Genomic DNA, 26,798 nt, shown 5'->3' on the forward strand with positions numbered 1-26,798 from the left:
AAGAAAGTATCCAACACAATCCAGGTGTTGGGCCATGGTGGAATTAGGTACACATCACAAAACCACTGATAGGCATGAAGCATTATCTGGTGGTGATTGACTGTAGAAGGGGTTGAAAAGTCCTCTGAATCTTTCTCAATATCATTGGTCTCTCAAGGTTCTTGAAAGTGCACCACTTCAAATGGTGTGGAATCAGGTCAAATTTCATAGTACACCATTGAATTGTGTTAGATAGTAGCCACTGTCAGACTGGCAACCTCAGGTGTCTTTGTAGAACTCAGTGTTCTGCATAGCGTGCTGAGCTCAAATATCGACGGTTGGAACTAACTTATTAACGTTATTGCTTTGTTCAAGGTAGAGAGAGGTTGAGAGGCACTATTCTTAATCTATCTTGGTATCTGCGAAGATCTGCTGTAGAGGACTGGCCACATAGTGCTTTTTCACGTGGTCTGTGGACGCCTGTCTGTTTCTCCTTGAGCCAGGCAGAGGAAGCACAACAAAAGTCTATTGCGTTTTGCCTCAAGAACAGTGACTGGTGGTCTGTCTGATGGTTGAAAAGCTTGCTTGTAGTGGATGTTTCATGAAGTACGCCCCTAACTTGGAGATGATGTGGACTAACTACTAGATTGGTTGACCTCAAAGCTGAGGAACCAGGTTCGAGTCTCAGCAGGGACACTCAACATCCTGTGACTCTGGGCAAATCCCTTAATCTCCCTGTGACTACCAAAAATGTATGTATTCATCTGTAACGTAACTGGCGCTCATGTAAAGCGCGCTGATACCTTTGGGCCGAGTTTGTGCTATATATAAAACAAAGCCTGGGTGGAGTTCGCACAGCCATGCTACGTGGAACTCTGCAAAGGGGTAAAAAAAAATCAGCCACGCCACGTGGAGGTCCGCAAGCAGGCGGAGTTGCTTGTCCCGCCTGTTCGCATGACATTTCTGCCGTACAGCAACACAGATTGCCTGTTGAGGAGGAAATATTGTGCAAACTGCACCACGCGGTCGCGCATGGGCGTGGCCATCTTGTTCCTTTCTCTGTTGTGGTGATGGGGCCTACTTTTGGACTACTTATTAATCCTTTCAATCCTTGTTTTCCAAAACATTTTTTCAGAACTTTTTCATTTATTATCTGTCCCTCTGTGGAAATTTAGCTCGCAAACTGAACATTATCTGCGCCATCTTGCCCCTCCCCAGCACCACGCGCAGCGAATGCACAGCCGCCATTTTAGGCACCCCACTCTCTCCCCGCTCACTCTCGACCGCCAGCGCTTTCCCCTGGCGCTGCAAGCATCCCCCCGCGCGCCGGCCACCCCCGCTCTCTCATACAGGCCATAAACCCTCTCCTTCTGCGCGACCCTGCTACGGAACCACTTCCAACCGACAACCCATACATGGTCATGCCTCTCCTTTGATAACCCCCTTCCTCTGCGCCCCATTGTCTGAACTGGTCCCAGGCCATCACCTAGCCCTGCGGATGCAGTTTACTGCCCCTACTGTAAGGGAAACACCCCACTTCAAAGGGATTACAGTAGATCAAAGCCCCTACCCCCTGAGACCCGGCCAGTTGCACACACCCCCGGGAATTAGCGGAATTCCCTGCTGCGCGATAGCCATCTCCCACTGCGGGTAGGGTGGGAACTTCTACTGTATCTATGTGTGGGATCGGATCTGAGCCGGGGCTTCAGGGGATGTTCTTTCAGGCATCAAGGGAATCTCAAGAATGTACTATATGTAATAAAGCAATAAACCAGTGTATAAGAGACCAGGTCTCGGAGATGCAGTTAGAGCACCTCGTGACGATACCTTGCTGTCTGATCTGATGTGTTCTGCTCCGGCGGAATAAAACTTTGTTTCCTGCCTTCCAGTCTCCGGCGCCTGCCTCTTTTATTGGTAAATCATCGAGTGGTATGAGAGGCGATTACCGCCGGGCAAATACTTGAAAGATTATCGACTGAAACTGCCGCTACCATTTAACAATTGGCGTCCCAAACGTGGGGCCCATCAGCGACACGTGGATCCAGTGGGAGAGGTCCCGACGACAGAGTGAACGACTGCAACGATCGGGAGAGCTCCTGCCCAATAGACCCTCGTCTGGCAGCCGATCATCCGAACTTCACTGGTTCCGAGCAGACCTCTCTCGAGTGATCTACGGTCCTGACTGGGAACCATCAGGAGTGCCGCGGCAAATACGGAGAATAGAGGACGATCGGGCGCTGGAGGCGGAAGACGAGAAACTGTCCACGCGGTCCGGGTAAGGTCGTGAAATACGACAAAAGTACGAAATAATTGATTGATTGTTTGAATACTAGTATTGCTCATTGATTGTGCTCATTGATTGTTCTCTTTTGAGATATTCGCTGTCTACAAACGGGGAGGAGTAGAAATACTCTCTCTCTCTCCCTTTGCAGATGGTGAAGGGTAGGTAACGCAGACTTTTGTCCCCGTTGAAACCCGTCGTGCCTATCTTTATCTCCCCATTGATTGATTGATTGATTGTCCGAACACTAGTTGTTCGATATTGGTTCTTTGGAGGTATTCTCTGCTTACAAATAACGAGGAATAGAGATATTCTGTCTAGTCTTTGCAAGCAGTGAAAAGATAGGTAGTGCTGACTTTTGTCCCCGTTGAAACCCGTCATGCCTATCTTCTCCCCACTGATTGGTAGTTGGTTCTGCCCGGACCGCTTATTAGAGGTGAACCACCCGGCTCCACTGGAAGGCACCCCTAATAAGGACATGTTCACTAAATACGGACTAGTCGCCGTGGCTTATAGCAAGCTGTGGCATAAATATACCAAGAAGGACCCCGAAAGTCAGTGGCCACTGATGGGATCCTTCGACGACCGCAAGATAGAAGCGCTAGAAGTAGCTCTGCGTAGCAATAAGACGACGCCTACTATGCTTGACAGTATTGGCATGTGGCGCAAAGAAGCGACGCAACGGAAAAAGAGGGAAGAAGTAAAAGCAGAAAAGGAATTACGAAAGGCAGCTCACCTAGCCGCTAAAAAGTTAGAAGAAGACATAAAGGAGAGAAGGGAAACTAAACTAAGACAGGAGCCCGAAACCTCAGGCCAGTACGCTGTTAGGACCCCTTCTTTGCTCTACCCTGAGTTGTCCTCCAAGCAGCGAACGAATGACGAATTACTGTTAGGTCCCCCGATCATTTACATGCCCCCTCCGTATGCACCCTCCCAATCAATAGTACAACACCCACAACCCCCGAACACGAGCGAAAGCAGTACAAGGGCCTCGGCCCTCACGGCCTCTGCGCCGGCTGAGCCTCTTGTGCCGAACCCAACGTCGACTACAACGCTAGACGACCATGAGATAGGAAAGAAAGAGTCCACCAGAATGAATCGATTAGCTAAGGATGAACGAACAGGAATCGACAAGATAGTAAAGGCACTGGTAGGATCCTTTTTGACCTTACAAAAACTAAAATAACGCTAGGAGTTAGCCCTTTGTGGGACATATGAAACCAAGGGAAGGAGTCAAGCTCACGGTCGAGACGACCACGAGGTAGCCCGACTCCATTACTCTCGCTACCTAAACATGTCTGCCCTACTGCCCACCCCGCCCAATAAGCATGACAAAATCCCGCACAAACGGAAGCCTGCTGACACCCACCATCGACGTCACCGAACTAGGGCTAGCTCGCGCACAATTGGGCTATGTTATTTTTCCGATTGCACAGTCACCTCCTGGTGCTCGTCATCTGACTACAAATATGTACAAACACTCCAACGAAGTAATGTAGTTATAACATTTTAATAACTTATAGGATATAACAAACACACCAACAGGGTAAACAGGTTAAAACACGTTTTAAAACAACTATTTACATGACGGTCTGCTGCAACCTCCATCCCAAAGCCTTAACGTCCACGTGACACCGTCCTCGCCTCTCCTTCCTCGAAATTGCAACATTGGCCTGTTTTGGGCGGTCCCTCTTAGTTGACTTTGGGCTATAAAAACCATGCAAAAATCCATTGACATCAGTGGCGAGCGATTGTGCGAATAGGCCGGAGGCTATACGAAGCGCCGAAGTTCTGGCAACACCAAGGCGGAGCCCGCCACGCTGTGCGGACCTTCCCGTTTTCTTTCTTCTTTCTTCAATTATGGCTGCTGCCCTGGCGGGGGGAGGCGACGCGGACGGACCTCCCCCACCTCCCCAGGTGGAGGCTTGCCAGGCACCCCAACCGCCTTTGACTCGCCGGCCAGCTAAGCTGCACCCCAACCGTCTTTAACTCTCCGGCCAGCTAAGCTGCACCCAACCGTCTTTCACTCACCGGCCAGCTAAGCTGCACCCAGCCATCTTTTTCATCGGCCTGCTGAATTTCACCCTGGCACGCTGTGCGGGTCTTCCCAGTCACTTCTTCCTTCAATAACGGAGGGTGCCCTGGCGGGGGGAGGCGACGCGGACGGACCTCCCCCACCTCCCCAGGTGGAGGCTCGCCAGCAGATGAGGGCACCCCAAACCACACCTTTCACACGTCGGCCAGCTGAGTTGCGCCCTGCCACTTCATTCGCCGTTCGGCTGAGCCGGCACCCCTGCACGCGACCGCCAGGCAACCACCCAAGCACCGGGTTCACCAGGACTGCCGCTAGCGCCCGACGTGAGGAGTGGGCCCTCGCAGCAAGGTAATCGGGGACCCACCCCGGTGGTGATACCATCCAAACTGCTGTCGTCACTGCTACTGGAATCACCCCGGTGGCAGCACCACCCGAACTGCTGCTGTTACTGCTGCTGGCTCCTCTCCGGTGACTGTACCGAAGAGCTGCTGCTACTGCTGCCCTTGAACTCCGGCGGTCGACCCCTCCGGTTCCAGGCCTGGCCCACCGTGAGACAATTCTGGACTCGAAAGCTTGTTTGCTAGGGCATGGGCCCCACCCTTGACAGAACGCTCCCCTCAGCCTTGCAGAATTGGTTGGAGTCATTTGACGTTCGACTCCTGCGGACTTCCGGTAAGGACAAAACCACCACCATTGCTCTTTTTGCCCCCGGGCGGCAGCCACCTTGCCTCCGCTTGATACAGTGAGACAGTAAAGCGTCGGCGGAAGAACCCGCCTGCTGCCCCGCCCTAAGAACAAACTGTGGCATTGCTACAAGGTTGCAGTGACGCAAAGTTGACGCTAACGAAAGTTCTCGAACTACCGAAAGGGATTCTGGTTCAACTGCTAATTCATGGAAAGACTTAGACTGTGCACTGGCCCGACCCCGCCCTAAGATGGCGCTGATGTAGGAGTGGCCTACAACTCCTTGTGGCGTTCCAGTCACGTGACATTCGTGTTAAAAAGAGATATATATACATGTATGCGATGCTTTCACACATGGCGGTGGGGGAGAGGGGGGAACCGATTTTTATGTTAATCCAGTGTTGCTCATGTTGCTCGACGCCTCTCACACCGTGGCCGGTCTGTGGCGGCTGTAGGCCCGTATTTCCATACTGACATTGTTTTAAATAAAGGGCTTCTTAAAAAGGAATTACGAACTCAGTGTCATGACTAATCATCTAGGTTGTTGAAGGTTTTTCTTTTGAATAAATGATTGTTACTCCTAAGCGAAAGCATACAGATAATACATACCCAATTTGCCTAAAAATCTTTTTGTTTAACGGAATTTGTACCCATCACGCCTGCCCTTTTTCCAAGAATTGTCAAATCAATAATGAACTATAACTTAAGGTATATGTCGCATGCAAGGTATGGTATCCTGCACCATAATACACGACCAATTGAGAAATACATGCACGACCAGGGAACGCGAATTTAGGAGATGAATGAACTAGAGCATCTTTGCCTCAAACTAAAGAATAATGGGTCCTTGGTATTACCCAACCCTGCGGCTAGCCTGGTACATGGTAGGTAGAACCTTTTCGTGTCTGCGCGCGCTGGGGTATTTTGAATACTGCACCTCCCCTCCCCTCTTATTTCCCCTCTATAGGTCACGACGAAGTTCCGACTGAAGAGTGGAGTGGACATGGACCGCACCAAGTTCAACATCAGGGAAAACATAGACAAACGTTGTGAGATAGTGTGTAAAATTACAGACCACCATTGAGAACATGAAAAACTGTATGATATGATTGTGCGTGTGTACTACGATTATACGATATGAATGTGTATGCATTTCATGTTCGGATCACTTGAAGAGAGCGTCATTGTATGATTGAAGTGTGCGTCCACCGATCAAAGGGAGGAGAATAAAGGGTCAGACAACCCATAAGATGAACTACAAAATACTGAAGGTACGCAGCATGCATAGGAATAGAGGACAGGAAAGGAGAGGTCCCCGTGCTCGACGCAGCCCTGAGTCTCCGTCTTGACGCATGTACTGTCACACCCTATCCGGCATTTGTGTGTACGTGATCACCGAATTTATGTCTTTTCCCCGCTTGTGTTTTCTTACATGGAACAGACCCATGCTACTCCATGTTGTGTGTGCACCAAGTGACCTATTATCTTACCCATCTCTCTCTCTCTCGTTTTGTGTCGTATGCACGCCAGAATAGCCTACTTGATGCACACGTGTCTCTCTCTCTCTCTCTCTCTCTCTCTCTCTCTCTCTCTCTCTCTCTCTCTCTCTCTCTCTCTCTCTCTCTCTCTCTCTCTCTCTCTCTCTCTCTCTCTCTCTCTCTCTCTCTCTCTCTCTCTCTCTCTCTCTCTCTCTCCCCCTCCCTCGCAAAAGGCTCTTTCTTGCCCTCTTTCTTCTTGAATAAATTAACGACATACACCTCTTTGGTAAGTGTATAATTGGCCTGAACACAGTGGTGTTCGAACAAATTGATAGAAACAAAAACGACCATACTTTACCACGTTACTACCTCTCCTTTTTACAAACATTAAGCCTAATCGGCTGAGAAGGAAAGGACAGGTAAGACGACTGATGTCTCCCAATCTGACCCACAACACGGGGACTATATGTCAGTGGTTTTTGTTCTTAAAGGACACCATCTCCACCACCCAGAATTACCCCTGACCAATTGGCCCGGAATAAAATGTCTAAAGCACCCTGTTCTCCCAAAGATAACTCCAGCCCTATACTAGCCGTCTCAGAGTATCCCGAACAAAACAGCTGATGGCCCCTGTTTTAAACTGATAAAGGGTCACCTACTGTATGAAAAGGATACTCGTGAACGCATGACCATAGCACCTCGCACTTACGGGTATTACCAAACCTTGCATTATAGGGCGCAGAAACTGACACCTAGAAGGCCAGACGATGGACAGGGACACCCACAGAACCCTGCACCACAGCAGTAATTAATAGATTAGTAACACGCACATTAACATCAGAGTTAATAGACACCAATCATATAGTAACAGATAAGAGCATTTCCGCAACTACTCAGTGGTTGGGAGAGAGAATGAAGTATGTAAATGTCTTCCCTGCCAAGATCTCTAAGACTTTCGTTTCTTATAACCTATTCAAGGATAACCTGCAGCCATCGGAAGAGAGGGGTCGGATGTGACGCACAGTCTGGCTGCGGATCATAAAACATCTATGACATCGACCAAGGGGGAAGCGACGAAGCAACAAGAGTGTGAGACGAGGCACCATTATCAGAACGATGAGCGCGAAGGGCTACATCGAGGCCCCTGCTCACTGACCAGCGTGCCTGAAGTCTTAACCCGTCGGGCCCGATTGATGGGCCCAGTGCTGAAAAGATTCTGCTCTCCTTGGTCCGCATTTTTGATCTGATCCCATGCCACCCCATTCTCTCTTCCTCTTTCATTTGGACTATGACTTTGACCTACTACCGAGGAACAAAAGGCCGGCACCCTGTCTCAAAAGTACCTGTGGTGAACTGTGTTAAGGAACAGGACTGTGATCAAAGAACAGTGAGTGGTCACACCCTGCCACGTGAAGAAATCGAATTTGAGCTGGACCTTAGTTCCACCGCCGGTGCTCAACAGTGCCAACGAAAGAAGAACAACAATGAGAGCTTACCAGTGATAGCTCTTTATAAACAAGGACACTGGAAAGAAGAACCCATGTCAAAGTTGAAAATCCTCTCCCAACCACCTTATTATATTAACTATCTTCTTATCAAGTTTTCATGATGTTGCATCAATCACTTTCGACTGTACACTGAGAAGTTAAGAAAATGTAACTTTGTATAGTAACATTCATACAACACCAGCCATGTACACAACTATACTGCAACTTTGAATGTACTTCCTCCTCGCCTGCTTCATCAAACTGTATGAGACAATGTACAAATGTGTCAGATTACTCCTGCCTACCCTAAAGACTCTGTATCTTTAAATGTGTGACGAACATTGACGATACTGTAACTGAAAGGCTAACAAAGGCGAATATTGGCCGGACAAGCTGGCGAGATATGTTAAAAGGGAGGACTGTGGAAATTTAGCTCGCAAACTGAACATTATCTGCGCCATCTTGCCCCTCCCCAGCACCACGCGCAGCGAATGCACAGCCGCCATTTTAGGCACCCCACTCTCTCCCCGCTCACTCTCGACCGCCAGCGCTTTCCCCTGGCGCTGCAAGCATCCCCCCGCGCGCCGGCCACCCCCGCTCTCTCATACAGGCCATAAACCCTCTCCTTCTGCGCGACCCTGCTACGGAACCACTTCCAACCGACAACCCATACATGGTCATGCCTCTCCTTTGATAACCCCCTTCCTCTGCGCCCCATTGTCTGAACTGGTCCCAGGCCATCACCTAGCCCTGCGGATGCAGTTTACTGCCCCTACTGTAAGGGAAACACCCCACTTCAAAGGGATTACAGTAGATCAAAGCCCCTACCCCCTGAGACCCGGCCAGTTGCACACACCCCCGGGAATTAGCGGAATTCCCTGCTGCGCGATAGCCATCTCCCACTGCGGGTAGGGTGGGAACTTCTACTGTATCTATGTGTGGGATCGGATCTGAGCCGGGGCTTCAGGGGATGTTCTTTCAGGCATCAAGGGAATCTCAAGAATGTACTATATGTAATAAAGCAATAAACCAGTGTATAAGAGACCAGGTCTCGGAGATGCAGTTAGAGCACCTCGTGACGATACCTTGCTGTCTGATCTGATGTGTTCTGCTCCGGCGGAATAAAACGTTGTTTCCTGCCTTCCAGTCTCCGGCGCCTGCCTCTTTTATTGGTAAATCATCGAGTGGTATGAGAGGCGATTACCGCCGGGCAAATACTTGAAAGATTATCGACTGAAACTGCCGCTACCATTTAACACCTCTGTCTTCCTAATTGTGTATTTTGCATTTTATTTCAACTTTTTTGTGTGTTTTTTTGTGGTTTTGTGCTGTTTTTCTCTTTATTTCCTTCCTATTTGTTTTTACTTGCTTACCTCTTCCTTCTGTTTTTTTATACTGTCTAGATTTTATTTTCCACTATCCCCCGTCATCATGGCAGAGATTCGTGCCCTTAAAAAAAGGTGGAAACCAAGAGTCCCCTTCCTTGTGGAAGGCAGAGCCCAGAAGGGGTGCAGCCAGGGCCTTGTTTTCAGAGATGGAGGTGGCAGAGCTTATTTTTTTTTGTGCAGCACCACCTCCCCTCCACCCTGGCAGCAGGCCTGGGTCCGGGATCTGGGAGTGCCAGCAGCACTGGGAAAGGGTGCACCGGGCAGTGTATCACTGACTGCTCTGGAGTCCCTCGCACCCACAATCAGCTGATGCACCAGTGGTCCCACATCCTGAACCAAGAGCAGGACCAGCTAGACCTGCTAGGGGTTGAGGTCAATGGGCTCAGTAAGTAGCCAATTATTACTATTATTATTACTTGTGTGTTATATTCTATTTCTAATATTGTGTTCCCGAAATAGCAAGAATGCTGCTCACATGCAGGTAAATTACATTTACAAATCTTATATTATATGATCGTTATTCTAGACAGGTGCTCGGCGCAACCTAATCGTACTTGTTTGCAACTTTTAGCTCACTTGGGCTGATTATTTAAGAATTTAAGTAATGCAGACTAGAGAGAGACTCCTTTCCTTTGTCCTGTCACTAAGATAAGGGTAGTTAGTATTAGTAATTTAGCAGTGCACGTCCTCTCACTTCAGTTCTTAGAACCTTTATTGTAGCTCGACAGTGATATGCAACCAACCAATTTGGTATATGCATGCGTTCATCTATGCATTTAAAGACAGAAGGCAGACTTAGTGAATTGGACAATCAAACAGGGTTGAGAATGGTTACGAATGAGATTGGAACTTAGAAGAAAATATAATTTGTCGAAATGTATTAGTAATTCCAAAGTCTTTGGAATAGGTGGGCTAGGTAGGTTTAGGAAATGTAGAATAAATAGATAGGATGGTGCGCAATCGCGAAACTAGTCTACTACTAATCAATCTGATTTAGGAAAAGGTTTCCTGTTAAAAAATCTTTTTGGAGACAATATTTATTTACCACCAATTATTTTTTGTCTCTTTAATTATGTCTTACATCAGCATCCAGGGGCAGGAGGTCATCCGAGGTGGGTGCAGGAGCTGGAGGTGCCACCCAAGAAGAAAGATCCTCGGCCGAAGGCTCTTCTGGCCCAAGTAAGTCCTCCTGTTGTTAATATTAATATATGTTTCCTTAACTTTTACCACTCCTTATTCTGAACTATTTATTTCTACCCATTTCCTAATTTAATTTTTTTCCCAAATCCTCTTCGATTAATCCTTTTCTAAATTCTTGTTATCCCTGCATTATTCTATTTACTAAATTATTTTATATTTTTAGTGTCTGTATTTTACCTCAAACTGTTTCTGTCTGTATTAGTCTGTCTGTAGCTTCCTTTCTTCTGGGTTTTAAATCAGCTTTCCCTCTCCCCATATATATTTTGTGGCCTGCCTAGTGGTGGTACTGTAAGACTCAGAGAACACATTGGTCATGGTCACTTACTACTGCTTGTACTAGTACTACTGCTCTGCCATGTGGATTACATGCCCATGTAAGGTATTTTATGCATGTTTGTTGAAATGAGAAGGCTTTCTTTTACTTTCTCATGTCATTGTTGCTCAATCAGTAAAACGAGAGAGTGGCCATGGTCACATTGTTCACCCCAAACTTGTGTCTTCTTCTTATCTAGGCCTAGAATTATTAGTGGCAATTAATGGTGAACTGATTACCGTTCCCCATGGCTAAAAGGAAGTATGAGGAGGAGGATGGTGCCATTGCATTTGCCAACCAAGAATACCTTATGTCCGTCCAGTTGGCCACTCTTATTTCTTTTTAAACACTCAGGTTCATCAATACCTCTAGTCACTCAATCCAGTCCTTTAGAGGTTGTCTTCTTGAGAGGCTTTTAAAAAATTGCTGGCAGCAACATGCCCAACTGTATATTTTTGATAGAACATACTGTCTGTATCCGAATTGTAGTGAAGTGTGTGGCGTATGTTCTTTAAATGTTGCTACAAAAATAAAGAAATAGGGGGGAGGAATATATGGCATCCAAAAAATGTGTAATGTTTTTTCTAGCGGCACCGACCACTAGTGCCACCATCCAGGAAGCAGATGCGGCAGCTGCAAGGGGTGAGCCAGCAGCAGTGGCGGGCAGTGGTAAGTCATACTACTTACTTATTGACAATTTGGATACTCGCTGCAAGGGTGTACACTGTACTGTTGAAGCTTGTGAACAGTTGAAGACACCCTTCTTTACTTAGCATATGCAACAGGTGTTGAGTAACTAATGATCTCTTCTATCTTCAACTCAGCAGGGAAAGTTTCATGAATAGTCAGACCTTGGTGGGTTGAAGGAAAAGGGGAAGAAGGATGGGAGGAGTAAGGACAAGTGAAATGTATTATGACTGGCACAGAAGGACGAGGGGGTGAAAGTATGCATATATTATGGGTGGTTGATAGAATGCATGGGTGGGTGAAGGATGGATGAAAGGTGAAAGGATGCCTGACTGGGTGGGTGAAAGTGTATGGGTCAAAGGAATCCTCTTGGTCGTTTAATGTGTCAAAGCAAGGACGCATGCGTGGTTAAATGATAAATGTATGTTGGTGAAAGGTTTGTTGAGATGGATGGATGGATGGTAATCCTAGGTGAAGACTGGATGAAGTGAATGTAAAACTTAAACAGTGACTGAGTAGCAAGGCCGAAGGGTGAAGAATATAAAATACTAGAAGAACAACGCAATGATGAATGGAAAATCCCTGGGAAGAAGAGTAAACAAGGAATGATTATTTTTTATCGAGGTTTTTGATTGAAAGATTTGAGGTGGTATTTGAGACTACTCCCTTAATAGTTTTCAAGCAAAACATATTTTATGTACCCACTCATCATCAATCGCCTCCCTCCGAGTCCCTTGCCATGGCATTTCACCAGGACCAGCCATGAGTGACCTATCTGCTGCATGGTTACAGTAGTACTACCTCATGAGATGTATAACATTAATATATTAGTAACTATTCACCTGCCTTGTTGTAGTCAGGGTGAAATTGAGGCATTTTTAAAGGAGCATGGCCATGATAGGAAAAGAGATAATTGACAAGTACAGCTTCCCCATCTGCAGACATTAGCAAAGTAACACGATATAAGGATATAAGTATGTCTGTCTTGGGCGCAAGCTGAGATGGCATGCCTACATTAATTTAGCTAAATAAGAAAGAGAAGAAGAATACTCGTAAACTCCATAATGACTAATGCCTAAAACTCAAATCACATCTAAATCAAATGGGCCAAGGAATCGAAGATACCAGCAAATGCTGTGTGCTGCTAGTTTTACTGTGCCACTACATAATTGTATGTGTTACTGTTTTGCTTACAGTATTGGTTACAATTTGTCTTTTTTCTTTCTCGATATAGCTACTCCTTTCAATTCATCATCTTCTTCACAACAACCCAGCAAGCAGTAGATGGCAGCCAAGACATGGCAAAGGAAGCTGGAGGCCATCAGGGCAAATATCAGTGTCTCGTGGTCCTGGAGGAGGATGAGGCGGCAACAGCAGCAGCCTCAAATGCCCAGGGTCCCAGCCAGAACCCAGTGCCTCTGTTAGTCTGGCATGGTGGTCAAGCAGCCACCTGCCACCATTCAACAACTGGTGCCCCCCCTATTGACTCAGTGGAGCCTTTCAGCGCTGCATGCTCCTGAGGATGACGCACCTGGAAGCTAGGATAGAGGAGTGATTGGAGAGGAAGCTCTGAGTCCTAGCCCACTGCTTGGCCTCTCTTGCCCCCTTTTTTAAATCTTTTGTTTGGTGGGTGGGACTTGTTGGGGAGAGGGTGGGAACGTGGGAGTTGGTGCATTGTTTTTCTTATTTATTTATGGACATTTATGGGCAATTACGTTTACTTTTTGGACTTTCTTTCTGAGCTTCCTTTGGAAATTAGTTGGGGTTAGGGAGAGGGGTGGGCCATGTGTTGTGGGTTTTCTGGTTTATATTTGTTAGGGAAATTCCTTTTTAATAGTTGTACATATGATTTAAATATTTTTGGGGGGCTTAATGTTTAACTTCGCACTTCTTCCTTTGCCGCATGTCCGCAGCCAGTTTTCAAAATCTGCTGATAGTGCAACACCAACAAATAGTTATGCAGTACCCTCACTTGTCCTACTACTCTCTCCTCCTAGTCTCTGAATTTCCATTGTATATAGATTATTGCAGCTCAACAATGACTCCCCCACAGTTCTTCTCTTACCTGTGATTAGACGAAGCAATGGCTGCATGGATTCCCAAGATGCTATGGTGGTGGTAGTAGACAGTACCAGCATGCTAGCACACTAGTCGAATAGTGAAAGCATCAGATCCAGAAGCGAGGTCCCACTACCTGCTAGCTGAACTCAAGCTGTAGGATGTGGACTATTCATCGCTGGGAACTAATTAAATTGAAATAAAAACTGAGTTAATGCCATTTTATATGCACACTTTGCCAAAAAATGAAACAGTCACCAGAGGGGGACTAGACTACTAGTACACAAGAAGAAGAGACCCAGAAGAGAAAATATGATAAGCAATGGTAAATTAAAATAATCAGAATGGTGAGCTAGTAAAGGTTACAAAATAAAGTCAACTCGAGCTATGACTTGAGTTGGTGTTGTTTCACCACAGCTGCCCCACCAAGGTGCATATTTACAAGGAAGTGGCGGAGCACAGCGTTAACCTCCTTGGCTTAATGCCATGCTCTGCCACTTCTGAAATGCAGGACTGTACCGTATTTCCAAGAATTCCTTGCATTTCCCCCTGCGCTGGTGCTAATTTAGCTGCCCAGCGCCAAGCGCCAATGCGGGCACTCTTGCACCATAGTGCAAGGGTGCCTGCGTTGAGGGGAATGATTGTTTATGTGCAGAAAGGTGTCCCTGCCTGCAGATAAACAATCTGAAATGATGTTTTGAAACTTCTACGTGTGCTGCTTAATGCAGCACACATAGAAGTTGCAAAATGTGATTTATTTTTAATGATTATTAATTTGCAGGAAGGAACTCCTTCCTGCACATATACAAACAATGGCGTTTTATAGGCTCTGGTTCCTATCTAGAAATGTTTTATAGGAAACATCTGCCCCGGTGTGTAACTCACCATCCTTACCAGGGTTTGATTTTGTTACGGAACATATGTTTTGTGGTTTTTCTTTGTATTTTTAGGTGGTGGGGGTCGTGGGTTTGTCTATGCCTTGTTGGGGTCAGCATAGAATGGGAGGTGGGTGGGAGGGGATGAGCGTCATCAATGTATTTCAGGCATATCACAGCTGTTTGATCTTATTTATGTGGTTTGACACTGGGAATGAACAAGTAATGCATTATGTACTTGTATACTACACATGACGACTAAGGCGCTGAAATTCTGGACATGGAATGTCCGAGGTCTTAACGACTATCGTAAGTTATGGAAAGTCATCGCCATGCTCAAAAGTCACCACTTAGATATAGCAATGATACAAGAAACACATTTGGCTCCACAAAGTAAAATGCTTTCAAAATGGCGCATGCAGGGTCTGTTTTCAATGGTTGGTTTGATTTCACATGCTAGGGGGGTCGCTGTCAGGTGAAGGGTTTCAGTGCTCAGTTAGTGAATATTTATGGTCCTAATTATGATGACCCTCAGTTTTTCCAGTCCCTAACTGCAAGCTTGCTGAACACAAGTGACTTACTGCAAATGTGGGGCGGGAGATTTTAATTGTATACTCGTCCTCAACAATGACAGATCATGTGGCTTCCCCAGAAAACCCCCTGTGGCGACTAGCATCATACTGGCACTCATGGGGCGGCTGGAGCTTGCAGACATTTGTAGACAGCGTCCGTTGACCACTCCTGGGTTTACTCACTACTCTGCACCTCATGACACTTACACTAGGATTGATTATTGGTTGGTTTCCAGAAGCCTGGTCCCTCTTGGTCACAAATTATGAACCACTTTCCAGAACTTACTCTGACCATTCTCCAGTCAAGTTAATATTGCATTTAAACATGCCCCGTTCACTTGGAGGTTTCCGCCATATCCCTTTTAGACCAGGTGTTCCGCTCAGGACTTGGCCACAGCTATCGAAAATGTCTACAGCGTGAATATTGGCTCTGTGCCCGCTTTCTCAACTGTTTGGGAAACTTTTAAAGTCTTCATCCGTGGGGATATAATTGCTAAACATGCCAGCGTAATAGGTCCATTCAGAATAGACTTGCAAAATTAGAGGCTGATATCACTGCTTTGGAATTAGAAAATCAGCGAATTGGGCACACCGAGATACTGGGGGATATTAAAGCTCTACTGGGGGAATTTCAAGATACAGCTGAAAGTGAGGTCAAGCACTTAGGCAAATATGCTACAGCTCGCGTCTATGGGGAGGGCGAATGCCCTGGAGCCATGCTAGCTAAATTGCAGCGTCCCCCGCAGGATGCTAACTTCATTGTTGAAATTAAGGGTGAAGATGGTAGTTTGATATATGATTCACAAGGCATTGCGGACAGTTTCAGCAGATATTATGCTGAGCTTTACAGGTCTCACATCCCCACTGACGATCCATCTATTGATGGATATTTATCTCAAATCCATCTTGCTTGGCTTACGGATTCTCACAGGGTACACCTCATGGCCCCCTTGGGCCCCTGGGAAATTAGGGTCACGCTGTCCTCTATGAAATGTGGGTCGGCTCCAAGTTCTGACGGGTTGACTGTTGCTTTTTATAAAGCATTTCAAGATCTTTTAATTCCACACTTGGTTACCCTATTCGAAGAGATGGCGGAGAGTAAACCTATGCCCCCTACTATGCGTGAGGCTTTAATCGTTACCCTCCTCAAACCGTGCAAACCCCACTGTGATTTTTCATCATACAGGCCCTTGTCCCTATTAAATATTGACACAAAATTAGAGTTGCCAAGATACTGACAAATCGCTTTTCCCCACTACTTCTGGGCCTAGTACGAATTGAGCAGGCTGGATTCATTCCTGGCCGCAGCTTGACAACTAACCTCCATACGATTTTTGCTGCTATTCAGCACATCAACCCTAAAATTAGCACGGCTGCGGTGTTCCTTGATGCCGAGAAAGCCTTTGATTCTGTCGAGTGTTTTTTTATGGAAAAGGTACTCATGCGATTAGGGGGTCGGCAAAGTCTATTTACAACTGATTAAGGTCCTTTATGAAGTTCCTTGTGCAAGAATTAGGTTGGGGAACCGTGTGATAGCTTCGATACCAATATATAGGGGCACCCGTCAAGGTTGTCCACTATCCCCTCTCTTGTATGCTTTGGTTTCGGAGCCACTGCTATGCGCCCTTAGGGAATAACACATTCATAGGGTGGTACGGGTCCCAGGTTATCAGCTGAGAGTCTCAGCATACACTGATGACCTCCTACTTTATGTGAGAGATCTCTACTCACCTTACTCTTGTCTTGAACAAAGTGGTTCGCTTTGGGCTGTTGTCCGGGCTTAACATTAATTGGAATTAGTTCCTGATATTTCCCCTGACTGCATCCACTTACTCACCTACGATGCAATTCCACTTGGAGTGGACTACAGAATCTGTTCGCCATTTAGGGATCCAAATACACACTGACTCCGAAGTAGTGTTGATTGATAATTATGGGAAAGTACTGGATAGATTGGAAGAGGATGTGACTAGATGGACACGTTTGCCACTATCACTACTAGGTCATGTTTCATTGATGAAGATGGTTGTTTTACCCAAACTATTGTTCCTGTTTCATAATATACCCATGGTCCTCCCACAACATATGTTCGCTAAGTTAAGGTCCCTCATGATACAGCTGTCCTGTTCTGGCAAGCAACCTTGTGTTAAGTGGGGTGTTCTCACTCTTCCATATTCTCTGGGTGGTCTCCACGCTCCAGATCTAGACTTATACTATAGAGCTGCACAGTGTTCCCAAGCCTTCGGCTGGCTGCATTGGTCCATTACTCCACCTCACATATATATAGATAGAATAGCCGCTGATCCTGATACTCTTCAAGAGGGGCTCTTCAGGAATCTGACTCGTAGGCACAGCGCCCTTGATTCTATTAAATCCACCATTCACGCTTGGCACAACCTACTAAACAGACAGCCTGGCAGGATTTTGTATTCTTCTTTGACCCCTTTGGAATGGTGCTCCTAGCTTCCTTCTAGCATTGACAGGGGTGTCTCCCAGGCTATGAGCGAAGTCAACGTCACTGTCGTAGGCAACGTATTTTAGGGGGGGGGGACTCCGTAACTGGGAACAGCTGTAAGCGGATGGCCTTTCACCCACGACATTGGTGCGGTTCCAGTATTTAAGACTTTGGCATGCCCCGAAATCTCTTTTGGGAAGCTCCCTACATGAGCATCTTAATGTCCCCGCTCTCTCTTATGGATTGCCATACGTTGGGGCAGAGGCTCAATCCCTACAATTGATGAGTGGATGAGTGAAATGATCTACTGTAATACCCAATCTGACTCATATGGTGAACTTTTTCCTCCTCAATCCAAGCCACATTCTTATTGGGGCTCATTGCAGCAATACTTGATAGGTAAAGAAACCGGTGAACCAGAGGGAGCTACTCTCAGAAACCCTCTTTAATGTCATCATATGTTTATGGGTGGTTGATTGCTGCTCATTGTTCTTCCTTGGATATGTAAACCTTGTTGTTGCAAGGGGGAACATATGTTTCATTGCCTTGTCCTCAATGCTTTTTTCTCTCCTGCCTGTCTTTAATAAAACATGGTGCACTTCTGTCATTGCACAATACTACTGTGCTTGACACATTTTCCTGTACTTTTTGCATGATGATGCCAATTTCATTGTATTATGTTATAAAATCAATAAAGAAAAATACAAAAAAATAAAAAATGTGAGTATGTTTTATTGTTTTTCCAGTATGGCCCAGGGAAAATGGTCTGTAGATTGAAAAACTGTATAAGGAGTGCAATGAGACGACTCAGAGGCAGCTTGGCTAAATATCTGTTTCCAGTTACATTCAACAACAGGCCCCCCACCCAACCACCACTTAGATATAAATTTGAGCCACACAGCACTGAGCACACACACACAACCAGCAACATTGCATTTTCTCAATCAAGTAAAAATCAATGCGCCGCTGTCAGTCACCACTCAGCACCACTACACAGAGTTGTGTAGGTCTGTTGTTTACTTTTAGGCCATTTCAAAGTCATCACCAAATGGGTTGGCTTCAGTGAATTTGAACACTTCCATCTTCTTCTGGTGGCAGTTCTTGAAGTAGTCGCGCCCATGCCCTGAGTCATTCCATTATCTCTGATCCTCCTGAATCTGACTCCAGTATGGTGTTCAATTCAATACCAACTGTGTCCCGAGTCCCAACACAAATGCAATAGATCTGCCTGTAGTACAATTTTGTTGTTGCACAACAGGAAGGGAAAGGTTGAGTCACTTTTTGTGTGGACTAGATTTATGTTTTCATTATCTAAGGGACTGGTCGGTCTGATTCTTTTAGGAGTATAAAGCAGAAAACAATAAAACAAAGCGGTGTGGACTATGAAGTGGACCGGGTGAAGGAAGCTTGATATCTCTCTAAGGGAAAGGAAAAAAAAAAACCTTAAGAGAAAAATTATTGATCAGCCGTAAGTAGGCCACCAACACTGTGAATCATCACTAACACATTAAGCATAATAGTTACAGATAAACAAACACCAAGTGTCACACTGCCTGCCACCACATGAATCATTTCTTAACACACATGATGACACATCACAATGAGTTCATAACAAATAACAATCATTCAGCGTGCAATGCATGCCAGCATTTACCTGTTTATCTGGTGTGCTCACTGTTATCGATTCGTAGTACATTGCAGAATGCAGATCCATTTGTTAACTAAGCAGAGAATTGCCAGTGTAAATTGAATTCAAATGTCACATGTGGGGCAGTCCCTGTAGGGTAGGAATGGATAGATAGTCATGGCCCAGGCTTGGAGGAAGGCACATATTTGTTTGTATTCTCAGTCCAATGCCCGGCTTGATGGAAATAGGTGTGGAGTAGGGAGTCGGGACTTCTTCACTGCACACAGTTGCAACTCCATACTGGCAATTAAATGGGTCTAAAGAGTATGTCAGTGGAAATATATTGGTCAACTAAACACATAAATAAAAAAGTAAATAATGGTCCCTAGTAGCTATATCTTTTTTCTCGGCTTCAAAGAAATTTACCAGATCAGCGATAGACCACAGACTGAGAGAGAAAGTTCTACGGTTGTTGTTGGCCCAGGCCTAGTAGTAAGGGAAGTAAAGCTCATCCTCAATCTCTAGTAGGTCACCCAGAAGTAGGCCATCTAGCACTTTACATCCAAGATCTAAGTCTCCCTCATAATCCTCCTGTGATACTTCAGGTATAGTGTAATCTGGTGGTATAAAGTGCTGATTCATTTTGATCATGGTTAATCTTTTTTAAACGTTTTGGGGTGAGAGACCGGTCCTTCTCACTGTGACAATGTCACCAGCAGCACTAAAAACACACTCAGTGGCTAAAGGGCAAGCCAGATAGTTTGTTGCCAGACTGCTGGGCCCTGGCCACTGGCGCCTCTTCCTATACCATTATGCCAATGGGTTTTGATCAAGGTAGACCTCTGTTGCATTATCTATATAAGCCTGGACCATTCGCTCTATGTTCATTGCTGGTGCTCCACTTTGCACAACCTCTTTTACCTTTGCCTCTGCACTGGACTTAAACCCTGCCAGTAGAAACCAATCAGTGGCAGATTTTGGGGCTGATGCTCCTGATCTTGTTATTGATGGTGTTCTTGTTGTTGGTTTTGGCTGCTGGGAGCCAACAGCACTGCCCTCAGGCTCCGAACATGAAGCCGGCTCCACAGGACTTGTGCCCTGAAAGAGTGGGCCTCGAATTCCCTGCTGTTCTTTTACGAGCTCACTGCCTTGCTCAGCTATCCATGTTTTGTATTTTCTAACATCCCCGTCTGAAAAAGGAATGAAAGTGACAGTAATGGTTTGTGCCTTGGATCAATAATTATGGCAGATATGTAATGTTTAGAGGACACAGTGTCTCTTTGCACCCTTATATTAGCAGACAAGCGAAGGATTAAGCTCTCCACCAAGTCATACACATATGTTTTCCCCTCCACACCTGTGTACATTGCAGACACCTCCTTTAGCTGTTCCTGTAGCATGTGCAACAATGGGATAGCTTGGCCTATGGTACTGTCCTCATTGTTGATTTCCAGTGTGAACACCTGAAAAGGAAGCAGCATCCTTCTGAGGCGTGAGCCGGGAGTAGACACGGTGGTGAAGGTACAAATGCGATTGCCTTTGTTTTTAATTGTTCTTATACTTTATGTGGAATCTTTTAACAAACTGTAAAACGGCGATTCAGTGACATTTTTACCCAACAACTGCTAATACCACATAGGATTGTTACCTTGCTCTCCCGGGCCCCGCTGCTTAAACGCGGAGGCGACATCTTGAGAGGAGTTCAGGTCAACGGGCTAGTGGTTCTGCCCACTGACTGTACAAATATTGTGGCTGATGCGAGCGTGCTAGCACAGAGTCCTCCTGAGGCATGAGCCGGGAGTAGACACGAGTGGTGAAGGTACGAATGCGATTGCCTTTGTTTTTAATTGTTCTTATACTTTATGTGGAAACTTTTAACAAACTGTAAAACGGCGATTCAGTGACATTTTTACCCAACAACTGCTAATACCACATAGGATTGTTACCTTGCTCTCCCGGGCCCCGCTGCTTAAACGCGGAGGCACCATCTTGAGAGGAGTTCATGTCAGCGGGCTAGTGGTTCTGCCCACTGACTGTACAAATATTGTGGCTGACGCGAGCGCGCTAGCACAGAGTCCTCCTGAGGCGTGAGCCGGGAGTAGACACGAGTGGTGAAGGTATGAATGCGATTGCCTTTGTTTTTAATTGTTTATATACTTTATGTGGAAACTTTTAACAAACTGTAAAACGGCGATTCTGTGACATTTTTACCCAACAACTGCTAATACCACGTAGGATTGTTACCTTGTTCTCCCGGGCCCTGCTGCTTAAACGTGGAGGCGCCATCTTGAGAGGAGTTCAGGTCAGCGGGCTAGTGGTTCTGCCCACTGACTGTACAAATATTGTGGCTGACGCGAGTGCGCTAGCACAGAGTGGCATGCCTAAGGCAAGTCCGTCTGCGCCCGTCTGCGCATGGCCCGCACTCAGCGCCAGTCCCCCTGCTCATTTGCGTTCAGGAAAAACAAACAGTATAACATATTCTAGTGGGACACTACACAATCTCAATTGTAATCCAAAAAAACACTCCGGTTGCATATGTTTGCAGCCAGGGACCTGCATTCCGTGGTCTCAGTTGCTATGCCAGGGGTGCGGAATCAAGCTACCGGACGTAGTATTTGAACCCATTAAATCCAAACCCAGTCTGAGCAGCCACGATAAAAATACGTTGCCTATTCAAGGTTGGAAATGTGTCCTTATCAACGCTCGCTCATTGGTACAACACAGCCTCGAATGTGAAGCTTTAATTCTGGATGAGGGAATAAGTATTGCGTTCATAACCGTAGCCTGGACAGATGAGGCATCTGGCCCTGATCTGGTGAAAGCTACGCCGCCCGACTATCTCTGTTTTGCACTAAATAGACCCAACAGGAAAGGAGGGGGCCTTGTGGTTATCTACCACAAATCCATCAGGGCATCTTTTAACTCTCTGATTAATCTCAGATTTGAAGCGCTTAATTTTAGTTTTTATCTTTCACATCACTTTACCTTCAGAGGCACTCTATTATACAGAGCACCTGGACCTAGAAACCAATTTCTCAGGAAAGCTGATAGCATAATTGAAACTATGTTAAGTGCTAATACTTACACTATACTTGAAGATGTCAATTTCCACTTAGAATCACTATCTGACCCCGACACTTCAAATCTACTAGATATGATGAATAATGCTGGTCTGAAACAGGTGGTGACCGGACCCACACACAAGGCCGGATACACACTAGACGGCATTTTTTCTAACGAAACACATCTTTAGTTGTACTAGCACCCTTCCAGTCATCTGGTCAGACCATATGGCAGTATTTTTTTAAATCAGCTCGCCCAGTCGTCACTCATGGAAACCTGGGAAGAAGCCTCTGGTCAGTAGAGCATGGAATAAAATTAATGCGGAGGAACTGCAAGAGACACTAATCGCAACTGTCCCCTCCCTCCCTACAGACCTGGATGAGGCGACACTAGCTTATACTAAATGGTTAGAAGTTGCCGGAGACAAGCTTGCCCCAAAAAAACTTGTCTACCCCAGTAGGGCAAGGCCATCTTCCCCATGGTACTCCCAAGAGCTTAGAGACCTTAAACTGAGTTGCAAACACTTTGAAAGAATCTGGAGGAAGAAATACAATGAGAATGATAGAAATAACTACAAACTTAGTCTAGCTCAGCATAAACAGTTACTATTCACAACAAAACAAGAGTTCTTTTCAAAGCGAATAAATCTTGCAAAAAAATCACCTAAAGATCTACTCAAAACTGTCACATCGCTAGCACTTCCAACCACATCTATTATTTCCGCCTGTCAGGAATTATGTGATAACATTGCACAATTTTCCTGGGCAAAGTATCTTCTCCACTTTCTCCAAGACTACAGACAATTCTATCTCCGCCCAGATTGACAACAAACAACTGGAAACAAACAACAGGGAATCTTTTGACAACTTCTCCCAAGTAACAACTTCAGAAATCTTAAACCTTATCATGACAACAAAATCTGGTTCACCTAATGACCCCTGCCCCATCTCTCTGTTGAAATTAGCTCCTGAAGCAGTAGCCGCGGCACTGACTTTTCTCACTAACTCTATGTTCTCTCAGGGATATTTTCCCATAAATTGGAAAAGCACTTCTATACTGCCCCTACTTAAGAAACCCGTGCTGGATCCCAAAGACCCTAACAACTTTAGACCCATATAGAGGCTTCCTCTTCCAGCGAAAGTAGCTGAGAAAATCATGAACATACAACTGAGCGTGTTCTTGCTTGATTCACAAGTACTGGATCCATTGCGACATGGTTTCAGAGCTGGTCACAGCACCGAATCAGCCCTCATTAAATCAACAGAAGAGATTAGAACCATAATCGATCAAGGAGGCAAAGCAGTGATGATCATGCTTGATCTCTCAGCGGCCTTCGATACGGTCCATCACTCACTATTGATGGACCATATGAAGGAGATTGGAGTTCAGGGTACCGGCTGGAAACTGCTGGAATCCTTTCTCTCTAACAGAACCCAAACTGTCGCCATGGGTAAATTCTCCTCCAGACCTTTTTCCCTGCCATGTGGAGTGCCTCAGGGCTCCTCTTTGAGCCCGACGTTCTTCAATGCTTATGTCTCTTCACTGGCCCCTCTTATTGAATCCTTCGGTTTCTCCCTAACCTCCTATGCCGATGACACCCAAATAGTGGTTTCATTATTGCCAGGGCGGTTGATGGAAACAGCAACACGTCTTAATGAGTGCATGTCAGCGGTAGGGGACTGGATGGTTCAGAACTGTCTTAAGTTGAATTCCGGAAAAACAGAAGTGGTATTATTTGGAAATGACCCCAATTTGTGGACGCCGGCCTGCTGGCCGGTTTCTCTGGGTCCCCTCCCTGCCCTGAGGAATAAAGCAAAAAACCTGGGGGTGTGGATTGACAAGAAACTCAACTTTAAAGACCAGGTGAACGCAGTTATATCCTCTACCGCCTACACTCTCAGGGTATGCAAGAAAATAATACCTTTTTAGCCAAAGACAGTATACAAACAGTAATTACTTCACTAGCCTTGTCAAGGCTAGACTACTGCAACAGGCTATATCTTTCCCTACAAGAGGACCTCCTGCACAAACTACAACTTCTTCAAAATGAAGCTGCTAGACTGCTCACCGGTACATCAAAATTTGCCTCAATCTCAGACCAGATCAAAAAACTCCACTGGCTGCCCATTAGAAAGAGGATAAAGTTCAAGGCTATGTGCCTTGTTCACAAAGCACTACAGGGAACTGTCATCATGTCATGATTGATTGATTGATTGAACTGGCTCAGAGGTCTTGAAAAATAAATTTCAATGGTATATACCAAAAAGAGTGCTGCGGTCATCAGAAGCAAAACTATTATTAGTACCCAAAGTGCGCAAGGCCAGTTGGGGAGGCAGAAGCTTTGTTACACATGCAGCTAAAGCATGGAATGACTTGCCGCTGCAGCTTAGGTCCATGACAAATCTTCTCTCTTTTAGAAAAGCCTTAAAACCTGGCTTTTCTCCGCCTAAATATCGGCGTACCATTCTCCCTTCTCAGTCCCCAAAAGGACTCTACAGCGCCAGGACACCCATGGGTAACAGTGCGCTCTATAAATAGCAATAACATAACTTAACATAACATAACATCTCTGTCAAGTATTTGACTAGCCCCATTGGTCGATCTCAATAATCAAGCCTTATACAGTTGCATCCTCTCTCTACATGACAAATTAGTTGACCAGTCTCTACTGTTCAAACACGCGTTCAAGCATGTCATAAGTAAATTTCCAGCGTATTGGCACCTCCTGTATGAGTGCTTTAACTTGCAGTCTATTTTCACACTGAATGACACTCAGCTGTTTCTGGGCAGTAAATGAATGTCTGAAATTAGTGCATATTGTTCTGCGGGTTGACAGTAAGTTGCATACTTGGTCTTCTTTTTTGAAAAAGTCCTGTACAATGATGTTGATGCATTGCACCAAACACAGGGCCCTGAAATAACCGCCATCGGCCATGGATTTAACTATATTACTGCCATTGTCCGTGGCAACAAATCCAATCATATGCCCTCTTGGAAGAATCCATTCAAAGACCCTGTTGTTAAAGTCTTCCAAAATGTTTACAGGTGTATAGGATTTCTCCATGGCGAACATAGCCACTGTCGCATGCTTCTGAGCAGCATTAAAACTCCTAAAAGTGTCAACACCTGCAGATATTTTTTCACTTGCCCCCACAAAAGAAATCCAGTGTGGATTGATGCACATGTAATCAGTCACTTGGCAACTGGCGACATGTCTGTGGTTAGGTGGATATTGTGAGTAGCACTCTGCTGCAAAGCTTGTCCAAGCAATTCCAGCACATCGTGGCTGCACAATTTGGCTTCAGAAGTGGCCATAGTACGGCATCAGCCCTCATAAAAACAACAGATGAGATCAGGAAAGTAATTGATCTAGGCGGGAAGGCCGCCCTGATCCTACTAGACTTAGCCACGGCCTTTGATACGATCCATCATAATCTCTTGATGGACCGATTAAGGTCATGCGGACTTTGGGGCAAGGCTCTGAATCTCATGCAATCCTTCCTTACGGATAGATCACAAGTGGTATCCCTGGGTGAATACCATTCAAGGCCCTTTGCGCTGCCCTGCGGGGTGCCACAGGGGTCATCATTGAGCCCGACGTTGTTCAATGTTTATGTTTCTTCACTGGCCCCTATCATAAACACCTTGGGTTTTGATCTTACATTTTATGCCGATGACACCCAAATTGTGGTGTCTCTTCTGCCAGGACAGGAGGGGGGCATTGACAATCATTTTCATAACTGCATGGTAGAAGTGAGTGGCTGAATGGCGACAAATTGCCTGAAGCTCAACTCTAATAAAACAGAAGTCATAATATTTGGGAATGCTCCTAAATTTTGGAATACAAACTGGTGGCCTTCCTCAATGGGAGCACTTCCGGTCCCTGTAAAGAAAGTAAAAAACCTGGGAATAATTGTCGATGACAAACTGAATCTTGGCCACCAAATTAATTCAGTTTCATCATCAACCACCTTTGTTTTAAAATCAGTAAAAAAGATTCTGCCTTTCCTGCCAGCAGGGAGTCAGAAAACAGTGGTCACTGCACTTGTCTTGTCAAGGCTTGACTATTGTAATGGTCTCTATCTAAACATTCAGGAAGGCTTTTTAAATAAACTACAAAGGTTGCAAAACGCAGCCGCCAGACTACTTACTGGGGTGCTCAAATTTGCGGCCATTTCCAACTAAATTTAAAAGTTACGTTGGCTCCCGGTAAAAAAGCGTGTGCTTTTTAAATCCTTGTGTACCGTTTTTAAACCACTCCAATGTATTGGACCAGAGTATTTGCAGAAACCATTTAACTGGTACATACCTACAAGAAATCTACGCTCATCATTGGTGACAGTTCCGCTTACTAAAAAGGATTCATGGGGAGGACGAAGATTTGTCTTCGGAGCAGCCAGGGCGTGGAATGATCTTCCGGCCCAGCTCAGAAATTCCCCAGATCTGCTGATTTTTAGAAGGACTCTGAAAACTTGGTTGTTCAGTAATTAAAACTCCTTCAATGGTGATGGCTGAAAAGACAGGTAACTAGCGCCAGGACACCCCAGGGTAACCGTTGCGCTTTACAAGTAAATTTAACATAGCATAACATCGTGATGCAGCACTGGAACATCAAC

The sequence above is a fragment of the Triturus cristatus genome, chromosome 2_2 (assembly GCF_964204655.1).
Source record: "Triturus cristatus chromosome 2_2, aTriCri1.1, whole genome shotgun sequence".
In the NCBI taxonomy this organism is placed as follows: Eukaryota; Metazoa; Chordata; class Amphibia; order Caudata; family Salamandridae; genus Triturus; species Triturus cristatus.